Source organism: Ranitomeya imitator, chromosome 10, assembly GCF_032444005.1.
Source record: "Ranitomeya imitator isolate aRanImi1 chromosome 10, aRanImi1.pri, whole genome shotgun sequence".
Classification (NCBI taxonomy): Eukaryota; Metazoa; Chordata; class Amphibia; order Anura; family Dendrobatidae; genus Ranitomeya; species Ranitomeya imitator.
The window spans coordinates 119,826,563-119,842,170 of NC_091291.1; the positions used below are offsets into that span (position 1 = coordinate 119,826,563).

A 15,608-nucleotide genomic window follows, 5' to 3' on the forward strand; every position below is an offset into this window, starting at 1 on the left:
AGGTCCCAGGTGTGACTGCTTCTTCTGCCCCCCCCCCCCTATAACTACGCCCGTCTGCCTTTATGTGTAGATACTGCTTAGACCTTAAACACTTGACCCCAATATCTACTCATACGTGAACCCAACCAGTAATTCCAGCCATAATCACAACTCTCACTGCACTTTCTGAGCCATGAGTTCACAACCACATATCTGTGGTAGTCATTTCCTTTACCCTACAGACCAGTGATGAAAAACACAGATTTCCGACCACAAAACATTACTGAATGGGACACAAGCTGATCATTTCATTCAGAGCCGGTGCCAGGGGATGAATCTGTACTCAAATGAATGGGGAAAAGTTGTGTTTGCTCTTCATTTTGCTTTTTTGCTAGTATTTTGGAACCCTGGGCTCCAAAACAAAATCTGTCACAGGACACCCTACCAACCGCATCCCATTTATATTACCAGCGTCCTGTTATGCAAAGTATTTGACCTCCTCATACTGCTATGAATAGCTATGGGCAAATCAACAATGAAGTCAATGGACACGGCCTTGAAATCGAGGAACATCTCACTGATGGTGAAGAAATGGCTCTACATAGTTTGGTCTTTGTTTTGGTAATACATGGATGCGAAACCTGGACGATAAAGAAACAAGTCAGAAGAAGAATCGGCGCCTTCGAAATGTGGTGGTGGAGAAGGATGTTATAAATATCATGGAAGGCAAGAAGAACAAACAAATCGATTTTGTAACAAATCAAGACAGACTTGAGGATCACCAAGCTACGACTAGTCTACTTTGGACATCATATAAAGAGAGCAGTCACTGGAGAAGAATATCATGGTTAGAAGAATAGAAGGAACCAGGAGAAGAGGAAGACCAGGAACCCGATGGCTTGACACTATCAAGATAATGGCAGAGAAGACCATGGTGGACCTATCTAGGCTTACACAAGATTGATCTTCCTACAGAGAGTTCATCCATCAAGTCGCCATCGCTTGAGATCAAGTCGAAGGCCGCTGGAAAAATAAAACAAAAAACTGCTATCTCTGCACCCTCTATACAGTAGCTACATCTGTGATGGAAATTCTGGAGGAAATGAGGCAAAGCCCATGGATAGGGGTAAGTGGTAAGCCAGAGTTGGGCTTCCTTTCTTTCTCTTTCCCTTGGTTACTTATACCCTCTGATGCTTTACATAACACATGACAACCAATATGAAAGTTTTATTGGCGGCCATATTGATTATAACACAATAGTTTTAATATGAATTTTCACATTTATCCAGAAGACTTCTGGCCTACACTGACATACTCCACCATCATCGATGGCCCCAGACAGAAGATGAACGTTCTTATACTCCTAGTTAATATTTTAACATCTTTTCATTTCCTTTTTTTTTTTAATTCTGTGGTTTTGGTGAGGATTCAGGAGACATGCAGTCTTCTTGCCAGGGTTTCAAGATGAACTTTTTTAATATTCCTTTTTTTAAAAAAACAAAAACAAAATATCATAGAAAATGGAGGATTCGGGGCTAAGATATGTACTAGTCAAAGCATTGTTTTTCTGGCCGCAAAACATCGTAGCAGCTGTCCAAGTTTACGCTCGCAAGAAACTTTTCCAAATATTTATTATGTCTAGCTCATCGAAAAGTTTTCACTGTAAATTTAGATGTTTGCTGTTTCACTTATCATCGTGTCCTCCAGCTAGAAATCCCAGCGTCTTGCACAGCTCTACATTTCATTTCCGGAACTTGGAGTTATAAAAAAAGTTACATATAAATGTTAAAAAAATATTATATGTCAGATATAAATATTACATTTCCATTATTAGACTCAAGCTGTTCCTAAAAGTGAAACATACCAAGGGATATTTATCTAAGGCTACGTTCACATTTGCGTTGTTGGGCGCAGCGTCGTCGATGCATATCGACGCATGTGTCATGCGCCCCTATCTTTAACATGGGGGGCGTATGGACATGCGCCGGAATGCGTTGTATTGCGTTTTACAACGCATGTGTCAATTTGACGCACCAGACAGGGTGCGGAAGACCCTACTTGTAGCGTTTTCACTGCGCCAAAATTCAAGAACATTACTAGTTTATGGTAACGCATGCGTCAAAAAACGCAGTGTTGTTTTTTGCGTTGTTGGTTGCGTCGACGACGCTGCGCCCAACAACGCAAATGTGAACGTAGCCTAGGCTGATCTAAAGAAAAAGAGCTGAAGTTACCGCTATCAACCACTCCGATTCCAGAGCTAATATTTAAAGGGGTTTAATATTGATACCCTATCCATAGGATGAGTGGGGGTGCGACACCCGGCAGCCCCTCTGATCAGCTGTTCCTGATGTCCTTGGCGGCTGGAACTGCTACGTTGTGGAGCTGCACAGCACAGCTCTGTTGACGTGATAGTAGCCGTGGCCTATCGTATGCTTGTGGTCACAATGACCCCCAACTCCCGGCACCGGAGAATCCACACAGCGTGCAGTGTGCGCAATGTGAGAATTCACAAGTCTGCAGTCACATAGAGTGACTGCAGACTTGTAGCTTTAGACTGTACAACCACTTTAACTTCTCTGTCCATGACAAGGACCATCTTAAACAAAAATTTAGATCCCACTCATGGGACATGTTTGCTCCCCATCAGCCCCAAAACAGCCCATAAGACCTCCTAGAAATGCTTACATTTATGCGTATACCCCATCTACATCCAGGACAATCACACTAAATACGGGGCATGTACTTCCCTCTAAATAAAAACTTTTTTTGGAGCGTTACTACCATTACAGATGAGGTTCCTCATCCAGATTTCATGGTCTCCTTAAAGGCCTAGTCATATAGCAATACGTCATCATAACAGGACAGGTGGCCTTGAACATTAGTACAGAGGGGTGAGAACTTTTTCTAGGTGGTCATCCAGCTTTCCCAAAGAAACGATGAAATAGATATCCTACATATTTTTATTTTTTTCGGTGAATTTTTTTTTTTTTTTTAATATGCGATCTGAGTCTCGTAATACAATATGCTCACTCATATTCAGGGCCCATGCATTAAGTAACCACCTTAGCAAATATTATCCTCCATCAGTTTGCTTGGGAAGATGGAATGTTTTATCAACTTTACGGTAACTCTGGATTTAGCCCCGTCTCTCACCTCTACGTCTCTCCTGTGGATACATCCTGTCAACGTAAGTGGGACTACTTTGGTGGTCGTAGCTGGCTGGTAGCTGGTCCGCACTGCAAATAATCTGGCATAGTAGAAATAAGCCTGCCAAAAACAAGCCCCAGACTGAGCTATTGTGGGGACTGACTCCCTTCCAAGTCAGTTGAGGTTAACAGCAGGCTCGTGTGGGTCGTTTTGCACTGTGGTTGCCTAAGAAGAGAAGACTTATATTCCAGTATCGCTGGCATTTCCAGTCTGGAATATCACACACCACAAGTCTTTCCCCCTTTTTTTTTTTTTCACGTAACCCCAAAAAAACAACCAGTGTCGAACAATAAGGCAAAGACTTATAGACTGGAGTTCTACATGTAACCGGTGTCTCTTACCGCAAATTGACTTGTGCGCGATGCCAGCTTAGAAAGCAGAGCTGTGCTAGACCCGACCTACAATGACGGGCACTGTTCAAAGGCTCTATTTATACCAACACATCTGCTGTAACTATGGGAAAGATCTGTGGTCCTATACTCATCAGCATCGGGAGAATTAAAGCTTACATATATATATATATATATAGGCAGTGGGAATGACCAGGTAGATGCCACAAAGTCTTTCAAAGGCAGCCAGTGCGGCCTTTGGAGAGAAGTGCAGTGGCGTCACTTCAACCTTAGGGGGTCCCAATTTAAAATCTCCGACAGAGCCCCCAACTATCTTGGGTCTTTAATAGTATTAAACTTTTCATATGGGAAAAAGAGATTTTTTTTGGACCTCCCTAACCTCCAGGGCAAACCGTTCACCTATTATAGTTAGGGCCCAGGAGAGGTGGTTCAATGTTTGATTGTTCCATCCCCTTTGCTACTGTGTGGCATGACGCTGTCTAGGCTTCCCTTCTTGAAAAAATACTGCAATGACATGGAAAAGGAATAGCGTTTCTCCTTGAGGAGAGTGACAAGGAGAAACGTTACCTCTTGGATCCCGGTCAGACACCTCTCACATAGCCAAACCAGATCTCACACTTTGTACTGATGAGAGGCAGCATCCCGGAAACACAAGTGTCTGCAAATTGAGATTTTGGTTTTGGCTTTTATCCTAAGTCATGTGACAAAGCTCGTTAAAGGGTCGACATTGACTTTTCGGATTGCTACTTCCTTTAGGCGGCACTAGCGTTCGAGTCCTCTTCCTTTCTGAAGAGACAATTTGGAAAAGGAATAGAAACTAAATTGTCAGAGAAAGCCAAGTACAGATCTTGGCTATTGCCATAGACACCACTCAAGATGAAGCTCTGGATTGTGTTCCACCGGGCTTGGGGGTCACTGGTGGTTGGACCCCATAAAGATTAGTAAATTATCCACTATTCAATTCTGAAAATACCTTTAATGAACATTGGTAATTTTCAGACTGCAATTTCCTACTTCAGAGTTTGTTTTCGTAATGTTGATTTTTTGGTGATGTTCTCAATACACTTCCGATAATCAGAAATAGGAAAAACTTAATAAAACACTACAGATTACAATATAGGAGCAAGACGGAAACTTTAAAGAAGCACTCCAATCCAAATTTGTATCCTCTTAATATATTGCAGTCCTATTATGTGTGCTTACAATTGCTCATTTTCCCTTTCTACCCATTTAGTTCTTCTCTTTTCCATTAGGTCTATGACATCACGTGATTAAAAACCGACTAAATGAATCCTTCTAAGTTTCATGTAGAAACTGGAGGTCATCACTGCAAAGTCTCTGGCAGGAGGAAAGGAGAAGGCAGTTGGGTCAGGAGTTGAAGTGGGGAATGATAAATGCAGGGAAAAGAGACTTCCTGTTTCTACACAGACCTAATGGAAAAGAGAATAATTAGCTGGGTAGAAAGGAAAATGAGCAATTGTAAGTACTGTATAATATAGTAAAAAATAATATGTGATTGCAATATATTAACAGGATAAAAACTTTAATTTGCTTCTTTAACCCCTTAGCGACAGAGCCAATTTGGTACTTAATGACCTGGCCAATTTTTACAATTCTGACCACTGTCACTTTATGAGGTTATAACTCTGGAACACTTTAACGGATCCCGCTGATTCAGAGACTGTTTTTTCGTGACATATTGTACTTCATGTTAGTGGTAAAATTTCTTTGATATTACTTGCGATTATTTATGAAAAAAACGGAAATATGGCGAAAATGTTTAAAATGTTGCAATTTTTAAACTTTGTATTTTATGCCGTTAAATCAGAGAGATATGTCACAAAAATACTTAATACGTAACATTTCCCACATGTCTACTTTACATCCGCACAATTTTGGAAACAAATTTTTTTTGTTAGGGAGTTATAAGGGTTAAAAGTTGACCAGCAATTTCTCATTTTTACAACACCATTTTTTTTTAGGGACCACATCACATTTGAAGTCATTTTGAGGGGTCTATATGATAGAAAATAATGAAGTGTGACACCATTCTAAAAACTGCACCCCTCAAGGTTCTCAAAACCACATTCAAGAAGTTTATTAACCCTTTACGTGCTTCACAGGAACTGAAACAATGTGGAAGGAAAAAATGAACATTTAACTTTTTTTTGCAAACATTTTACTTCAGAACCTTTTTTTTTATTTTCACAAGTGTAAAAACAGAAATGTAACCATAAATTTTGTTGTGCAATTTCTCCTGAATACGCCAATACCCCATATGTGGGGGTAAACCACTGTTTGGGCGCACCGCAGAGCTTGGAAGTGAAGGAGCGCTGTTTTTATTTTTCAATGTAGAATTGGCTGGAATTGAGATCGGACGCCATGTCACGTTTAGAGAGCCCCTGATGTGCCTAAACAGTGGAAACCCCCCACAAGTGAGACCATTTTGGAAACTAGACCCCTTAAGGAACTTATCTAGATGTGTGGTGAGCACTTTAAACACCCAGGTGCTTCACGGAAGTTTATAACGTAGAGCCGTGAAAATAAAAAATCACATTTTTTCTACAAAAATGATCTTTTTGCCCCCCCAATTTTTATTTTCACAAGGGTAACAGGAGAAATTAGACCACAAAAGTTGTTGTGCAATTTCTCCTGAGTACGTCGATACCCAATATGTGGGGGTAAACCACTGTTTGGGCGCACCGCAGAGCTTGGAAGTGAAGGAGCGCCGTTTTACTTTTACAATGTAGAATTGGCTGGAATTGAGATCGGACGCCATGTCACGCCCCTGATGTGCCTAAACAGTGGAAACCCCCCACAAGTGACACCATTTTGGAAACTAGACCCCTTAGGGAACTTATCTAGATGTGTGGTGAGCACTTTGAACCCCCAAGTGCTTCACAGAAATTTATAACGTAGAGCCGTGAAAATAAAAAATCCTTTTTTTTCCTCAAAAATGATTTTTTAGCTTGCAATTTTTTATTTTCTCAAGGGTAACAGGACACATTGGACCCCAAAATCTGTTGACCAGTTTGTCCTGAGTATGCTGATACCCCATATTTGGGGTGGGCACTGTTTGGGGACCCATCGGGGCTCGGAAGGGAAGGAGCGCCGCTTGGAATGCAGACTTTGATGGGATGGTCTGCGGGCGTCATGTTGCATTTGCAGAGCTCCTGATGTACCTAAAAAGTAGTAACCCCCCACAAGTGACCCCATTTTGGAAACTAGACCCCCCAAAGAGCTTATCTAGATGTGTGGTGAGAACTTTGAATGCCCAAGTGCTTCACAGAAGTTTATAATGTAGAGCCATGAAAATAAAAAAAATCATATTTTTTCCACAAAAATAATCTTTTCACCCCCAAATTTTTACTTTCACAAGGGTAACAGGAGAAATTGGACCCCAAAATTTATTGTGCAATTTGAGCTGAGTACGCTGATACCCCATATGTGGGGGGGACCACTGTTTGGGCGCTTGGCAGAGCTCGGAAGGGAAGGAGCGCCATTTTGGAATGCAGACTTAGATAGAATGGTCTGTGGGCGTTATGTTGCGTTTGCAGAGCCCCTGATGTACCTAAACAGTAGAAACCCCCCACAAGTGACCCCATTTTGGAAACTAGACCCCCCAAGGAACTTATCTAGATGTGTGGTGAGAACTTTGAATGCGCAAGTGCTTCACAGAAGTTTATAATGCAGTCGTGAAAATAAAAAATAAAACATTTTCCACAAAAAAGATTTTGTAGCCCCCATGTTTTTATTTTCTAAAAGGGTAACAGGAGAAATTGGACCCCAAAAGTTGTTGTCTACTTCCTGAACATATTGTGCCTACCACTGCACTATACCCAATCCTTATGTCATTATGATTTAACCCCTTCATGACCTTGGAATTTTCCGTTTTTCCGTGTTCGTTTTTCACTCCCCTCCTTCCCAGAGCCATAACTTTTTTATTTTTCTGTCAATATGGCCATGTGAGGGCTTTTTTTTTTTTTGCGGGACGAGTTGTACTTTTGAACGACATCATTGGTTTTACCATGACATGTACTAGAAAATGGGAAAAAAAATTCCAAGTGTGGTGAAATTGCAAAAAAAAGTGCAATCCCACACTTGTTTTTTGTTTGGCTTTTTTGCTAGGTTCACTAAATGCTAAAACAGACCTGACATTATGATTCTCCAGGTCAGTACGAGTTCATAGACAACAAACATGTCAAATTCCAAGCCTTGCTAAAAGAAAGAAAAAAAATTGCGCCATTTTCTGATACTCGTAGCGTCTCCATTTTTTGTGATCTGGGGTCGGCTGAGGGCTTATTTTTTGCATGACGAGCTGACGTTTTTAGTGATACCATTTTGGTGCAGATACGTTCTTTTGATCGCCCGTTATTGAATTTTAATGCAATATCACAGCGACCAAAAAAACGTAATTTTGGCGTTTCAAAATTTTTTCCCGCTACGCCGTTTAGTGATCAGGTTAATCCTTTTTTTTATTGATAGATCGGGCGATTCTGAACGCGGCGATACCAAATATGAGTATATATGATTTTACTTTTATTGTGAATGGGGCGAAAAGGGGGTGATTTAAACTTTTACATTTTTTTTATTTATTGCATATTTTTTTAAACTTTTTTTTTTTTACTTTTGCCATGCTTCAATAGCCTCCATGGGAGGCTAAAAGCTGGCATAGCCTGATCGGCTCAGCTACATAGCAGCGATCATCAGATCACTCCTATGTAGCTAAATTACAGGCTTGCTATGAGCGCCGACCACAGGGTGGGGCTCACAGCAAACCGGCATCGGTAACCATAGAGGTCTCAAGCAACTCTATGGTTACTATCCTGATGCATCGCTGACCCCCGATCATGTGACGGGGGTCGGCAATGCGTGCATTTCCGGCAGCGGTAGTTAAATGCCGCTGTCAGCGTTTGACAGCAGCATTTAACTAGTTAATTTTTTTCATAAAACTTACAGTTATAGATGAAATGAAAATTCTTAGCGCATAAATTGGCCAATTCATGCGTGTCCATCAACCACGGCAAGGTGATCTCCTTCTGATGGGTCCTACTCTACCATACATTTTTCTCTCTCTCTTTCTCTCTCTCTCTCTATATATATACTGAATATATATATATATATATATATATATATATATATATATACACATACACACATAGTATAGCTACAAAGGAAGGAAGTGATTTAAAAAATAGAATACTATACCTTTATCAAAAGCACCGTGAATGAAATATATGAAATCAAATATGCATATTCATACACATATGTATTTATATATATGTATATATATATATATATATATATATATATACACACATTTGATTTTCTTGAAGTTTTAGTATCATTTTTCCCACCATCTTTCACAATTTGCACCAAGCTAATTAAAACCAGTGCACATCCAGCATAAAACTCGCCGCCGCGCTTCGCAGAGGAAGTCAATGACTGCTTTCAATGATTTCAAAATGTTAGCACAACACAAATGTGGGTTAATCCTTCCAGAGACCCTGATGATATTTTAATTTTATGGATTGCCCTCTGCAATGTGTCAAACAATGACGTACAGTGCTGAGACCAAGAGGAAATAGCCATTTCACCATAAATTACTCCTTTATCCCAGTAGTAGTTCACACAACCACTGAAAAAACAGTCAACAGTGGAGTAGGGTGAGTCAGCAAAACCGAGCGGAAACACAGTGCAGGACACTTTTACCAAAGGATATTTAATGTTCTACAAGTATGCTGGCCTGAGGTTTCGGGTCTCATCTGCAGAATAGCAGCGTTAAAGTGGTACATCTGTTCTGGGGCTTGTGTGCCGCTGACACCAGGGCCGCCATCAGGGCATGACAGCCGTGACTGGCGTATGGGGCCCGGTGAGCAGAGGGGGCCCGCATCGGGCCCCGTCTCATCTGGTCACCGGGCCCCCCCTGCAGGCGCTGCGGCAGCGGCACACTATTGACGTGCGGGCCCGAGCCCGCACGTCAATAGTTAACAGCCGCCAGCCAGTCTGAGGCTGGCGGCTGAATAGGGCCGCAGTGCGCACTCGCCGGCGTCTGACGTCATTGTCAGCCGCCGGGCCCGGCGGCGAGTGCGTCTGTGTGGAGCCTGGAGAGGGAGCTTCACCCGGCGCTGGAGCTTGGCCAGGTAAGAAGTTGTGTTTTTTTTTTCTTTGAGAGCTGCTGCGATCCAGAGGGGCCCGGGGGGCAGGATGATGGACACACAGGGGCAGAAATGCTGGACACACAGGGGCAGAATGGTGGACACAGTGGGGCAGAATGCTGGACACACAGGGGCAGAAATGCCGGACACAGTGGGGCAGAAATGCTGGACACAGTGGGGCAGAATGGTGGACACAGTGGGGCAGAATGGTGGACACAGTGGGGCAGAAATGCTGGACACAGTGGGGCAGAAATGCTGGACACAGTGGGGCAGAATGGTGGACACACAGGGGCAGAATGGTGGACACAGTGGGGCAGAATGCTGGACACACAGGGGCAGAAATGCTGGACACAGTGGGGCAGAATGGTGGACACAGTGGGGCAGAATGGTGGACACACAGGGGCAGAAATGCTGGACACAGTGGGGCAGAATGGTGGACACACAGGGGCAGAATGGTGGACACACAGGGGCAGAATGGTGGACACACAGGGGCAGAAATGCTGGACACACAGGGGCAGAAATGCTGGACACAGTTGGGCAGAATGGTGGACACACAGGGGCAGAATGGTGGACACAGTGGGGCAGAATGGTGGACACACAGGGGCAGAAATGCCGGACACAGTGGGGCAGAAATGCTGGACACACAGGGGCAGAAATGCCGGACACAGTGGGGCAGAAATGCTGGACACAGTGGGGCAGAATGGTGGACACAGTGGGGCAGAATGGTGGACACACAGGGGCAGAAATGCTGGACACAGTGGGGCAGAAATGCTGGACACAGTGGGGCAGAATGGTGGACACACAGGGGCAGAATGGTGGACACAGTGGGGCAGAATGCTGGACACACAGGGGCAGAAATGCTGGACACAGTGGGACAGAATGGTGGACACACACAGGGGCAGAAATGCTGGACACAGTGGGGCAGAATGCTGGACACACAGGGGCAGAAATGCTGGACAGTGGGGCAGAAATGCTGGACACAGTGGGACAGAATGGTGGACACACAGGGGCAGAATGGTGGACACACAGGGGCAGAATGCTGGACACACAGTGGGGCAGAATGCTGGACACACAGTGGGGCAGAATGCTGGACACACAGTGGGGCAGAATGCTGGACACACAGTGGGGCAGAATGCTGGACACACAGTGGGGCAGAATGCTGGACACACAGTGGGGCAGAATGCTGGACACACAGTGGGGCAGAATGCTGGACACACAGTGGGGCAGAATGCTGGACACACAGTGGGGCAGAATGCTGGACACACAGTGGGGCAGAATGCTGGACACACAGTGGGGCAGAATGCTGGACACAGTGAGGCAGAATGCTGGACACACAGTGGGGCAGAATGCTGGACACAGTGGGGCAGAATGCTGGACACAGTGGGGCAGAATGCTGGACACAGTGGGGCAGAAATGCTGGACACAGTGACAGGGGCAGAATGCTGGACACAGTGACAGGGGCAGAATGCTGGACACAGTGACAGGTGCAGAATGCTGGACACAGGGGCAGACTGTGAGACCCAGGGGCAGAATGCGAGACACGGGGCAGAATGGAGATACGGGGCATGATTGGAGACACGGGGCAGGATGAAAGACATGGGGGCATGACTGGAGACAGATGGGGCAGGATTGGAGACAGATGGGGCAGAATGGAGACACAGGGGGCATGATTGGAGACAAGTGTCAGGATTGCAGACATGGGGGCATGGTTGGAGACATAGGGGGCAGAATGGAGACATGGGGCATGATTGGAGACACTGGGGGCAGAATTGGAGACAGATCGTGCAGGATCATGGGGCAGGATGGATATGATGGAGACAGATGGGGCAGGATGGGGCGATCATATGGGGCAGGATAAGGAGATCATATGGGGCAGAATGGATACTCATGAGGGCAGGATGGGAGAATATCTGGCTGACGCCAGGAATGAGACACACGGGGCCAGGCTGGGTGATATTATTAATACCATAGGGGCTAATTTAGGGATATTATTACTGCAGTGATGTATTTATTTTATTTTTTGAGTATACTGTTTTAAATGGGGGGCGGTCCTGTTACTGTATAGAGTGATACTATGTCGCCTTCTTCATGTGGTGTAATGTAGAAGTTGTGAAAAATTAAGTAATGTGTTCTGCAAGCGGAGCTCGAGATAACTGTGTTATTTCCTGCAGAGAGAAGTCCTGGCTGGATGAAATGATGGCGGTCTGTGCTGGATGAAAGATGAAGGACTTCACCTAGAGACGTCACTGGTGAGTCAGTGTGTTACCTATACACTGACACTATACACTGTATACAGAGCTCCTGTGTATAATTTCACTAGTGATCACTATATTATCTGTACACAGACACTGCATACTAATTACAGATCTCCTGTGTATAATGGCACTTATGGTGATAGTATGGTGCTTTTTTAAAAATTACTGATCAGAATTGTAGTATTCAGTCACTATGTGGTGGTAATATGTGGTCTGGACATGGTGTTGTGGTATTTGTTCCTTGTATGTGATATTATTCGATCACTGTGGAGGTAATATGTGGTCTGGTCATGGTGTTGTGGTATTTGTTCCTTGTATGTGATATTATTCGATCACTGTGGTGGTAATATGTCATCTGGTCATGGTGTTGTGGTATTTGTTCCTTCTATGTGATATTATTGGGCATTTTAAAAATTGAAAAATAAATAAAAATATACCTAAATTGTATTGCATATTTTAACAAATATTTAATAGGTTACAGCAGAGTAGGGCCCGGCCAAAAGTGTCTACCGTGTTATGGTGGCGGCTTAAAAAATCTTTTGGCCAAAACAAAAGCTGCCTGCTATATGTGTGATCTGGTGATGGGAACTGTTAATGTGTGATTGGTGAGAAGTGGAGTTTTTCCAAGAGAGAGCGGTGGGACTGTGGACAGTTCGAGGGGTGGAGCCTGGAGGCGGGGCTGGGGTGGAGCCTGGGCGGAGTCTCAAGGGGGCCCCGAAAATTTTGCCAGTATGGGGCCCCGAAATTTCTAGTGGCAGCCCTGGCTGACACCGAGCGCTCACACTCTGCAGCCCCCCATCTAAATGCAGATCTTCAATGTTAACACTTTATAGTGTATACATGAACTCATCAAATTGGAAAGAAAGCAAAAATATTGAAACAGTGTCCATTATAAAACTTAAATTTCCTCTCTCAGCTCCTAGCCCCATAAAAGCACGAAAAAAAAAACTAAAGAAACTAAGAAGTATACACAGTAGTTACATGTACCAGGGCATTATTAAAACAGTTTGTCTTTAGAAAGTCTTAAAATTAGATGAACAACAAAATATGACAAATTACACCAAAACTAGATCAGTACCAACATGGCAGTTTCTAAATACTTTGAAAAGTATCTCGGACTGGCCCACGGGAGAGCAGGTAAATCCCCCGGTGGGCTCCTGTGAAGGACTGCTAATGAGTACTGCTACTACACTTGATTCAATATTTTCAAAGAAAGCCAGAATCTAATTATTCATTACACAAACCGACCAGTTTAATATTATAAAGAAGCATGAGTAAATTGGTGTATTAGCGTCAGATAATTTCTGAATGCAAAATATCATACAAGTGTTACGCCAAAATAATCAGAAAACAAACAAAAGTATATCACCAATAAATATTTTATCGAGGTACACGGGTAAACAATAAAAATGAAATGTTAATGATTAAAATCAAGAAACAATGAAAGTGGGGCAGGCTGATGAGAGACACAAAATAATGAAGATAGGAAAACAAAACGAAGAGGTAGCCACTGGATGGCAGAATCCTACCAAGGAATGATGATGATAGGATATATATATATATATATATATATATATATATATATACAGTACAGACCAAAAGTTTGGACACACCTTCTCATTTAAAGATTTTTCTGTATTTTCATGACTATGAAAATCGTACATTCACACTGAAGGCATCAAAACTATGAATTAACACTTGTGGAATTATATACTTAACAAAAAAGTGTACAAAAACAACAACACACAAACAAATAAGTGATACATTGCTAGAATCAGGGTCTACACCAGGCTGTTCTCGGATTTCATAGCAAAAATTGCTGACGGATTCACTTCAAGACCTATACTAGTTAAACATGTGAGTGTTGTCCAGAGTTGTGTGTGAACTAACTGAGACATTTTATTAATACTACTGATAACATTGCGGCAAACCAGGACTGGCTGTAAAAGTGAAATATTGTCACCCAAATTAACTATGGTTCTAAATGTAAAATCTGTGCTAAAACACGGCCGACGCTAGAACCTGCGATAGGTGTCTTTCTGACTTGTAGGGAGGGAGGACTGTAGCCGCTGCCTCGTATTCACAGCGATGATGATGATGATGATGATAACGTTCTATCAGTTGTGTAACACAAACCAGCTTCGCGTGTCTGAAAATAAAACACTTGATCATTTCAATGTGGATGAGAAAAAAACAAACTATTGGTATTCTGCCTGGATTCTCTGGGGTCTGCGTATCGCTAAAAACCCCTTGAATATTTACATTATTGACCCTTGGCCAATACACTTCTAACTTGTAAATAGCTGACATTTTTACCTTTCCTTATTGAGTCTGGCGCCCATTTTCTTGCTCAGAATGTAAGGATGTGTTTGATAAATTGGAAAAAGATTCTTTACTTAAAATCCCATTTGTTACAGAAACAGCGGTCAGAAAATGTTCTCATATTCATAACAGCGCATATGTTTCCATAACGAGATACAAATGTTTGGGAGTGGGGGAAAAGGACAGTTTGGGAGAAGAAGATTGACCCAAGGACTCTACCGTTAATGGCATTGTCTTAGTATAGCTGATGGCTGGGGGTCCTACTTCTGGCACCCATGTACCACATTAGGGGCTGCAACTCTTGCTTCAGTGTTTATAAAGCATAGCGCCGCCCATATAGTTGTGGCTGCGCCTGGTACTGCAGCTTGGTGCCAGTCAGAGCTGGAGTCCTGGGGAAAGGGGAAATCATCACTCCCTCTAAACCAGTTTTCTAAACTCAGATTTTATTGAAACACCAAAACAGACCAATAGGTGACACTTTGCTGGAATCAGGGAATCTGCACCTACAACATGCTGCTGTCAGATTACATAGCAAAATTCCCTCCATTATACTTTTGGAGCTCAGCTAAACATGCATTAGAATTCTGGCTTAAATTAAGCAATTTTTATTGTGCACATGCCATGCACCACATGCTTTGACTGTATGGCTATGTTCACACTTTGCGGATTCCACTGCGGAATTTTCCGCAGCAGAATTCCAAAATCCGCAGTGAAAACCCGTCGCGGTTTTTACTGCGGATTTATCGCAGTTTTTACTGCGGTTTCTTATGCGGATTATCATCTGCATTTTCCTATTGGAGCAGGTGAAAATCCGCAGAAAAGAAGTGACGTGCTGCGGAATGTAATCCGCTGCGTTTCCGCGCGTTTTTTTCCGCAGCATGTGCACAGCATTTTTTGTTTCCCATAGGTTTACATTGTACTGTAAACTCATGGGAAACTGCTGCGGTTCCGCAGCGGTCAAATCCGCTGCGGATCCGCAGCAAAATCCGCAAAGTGTGCACATAGCCTATTAGGTATCTCTAGGTTCACCCTGCAAGGGACATGGCTTGGGAGAGAAAGGGCATGGTTTAAGATGTGCCAAATTACGCCAAAAATTTGGTGCAAGAAGAAATTTGTCTTAGGGTATGTGCACACGTATTCTGGAGGACTGCGGTTTTTCCTGCGGATTTATCGCAGTTTCTACTGCGGATTCCGCTGCGGCTTTACACCTGCAGTTTTCTATTGGAGCAGGTGTAAAACCGCAGCAGAATCCGCACAAAGAATTGACATGCTGCGGAATGTAAACCGCTGCGTTTCCGCGCGTTTTTTTCCGCAGCATGTGCACTGCGGATTTCGCT

The 15,608-nt window shown here is 43.3% G+C and overlaps 1 protein-coding gene across 1 annotated transcript in view; it reads right to left on the reverse strand.

The window, feature by feature from the left end:
* Window positions 1-15,608, reverse strand: part of WNT4 (Wnt family member 4) — a 128,453-nt gene that overhangs the window by 7,283 nt on the left and 105,562 nt on the right. The gene's annotated exons all lie outside the window — the stretch shown is intronic.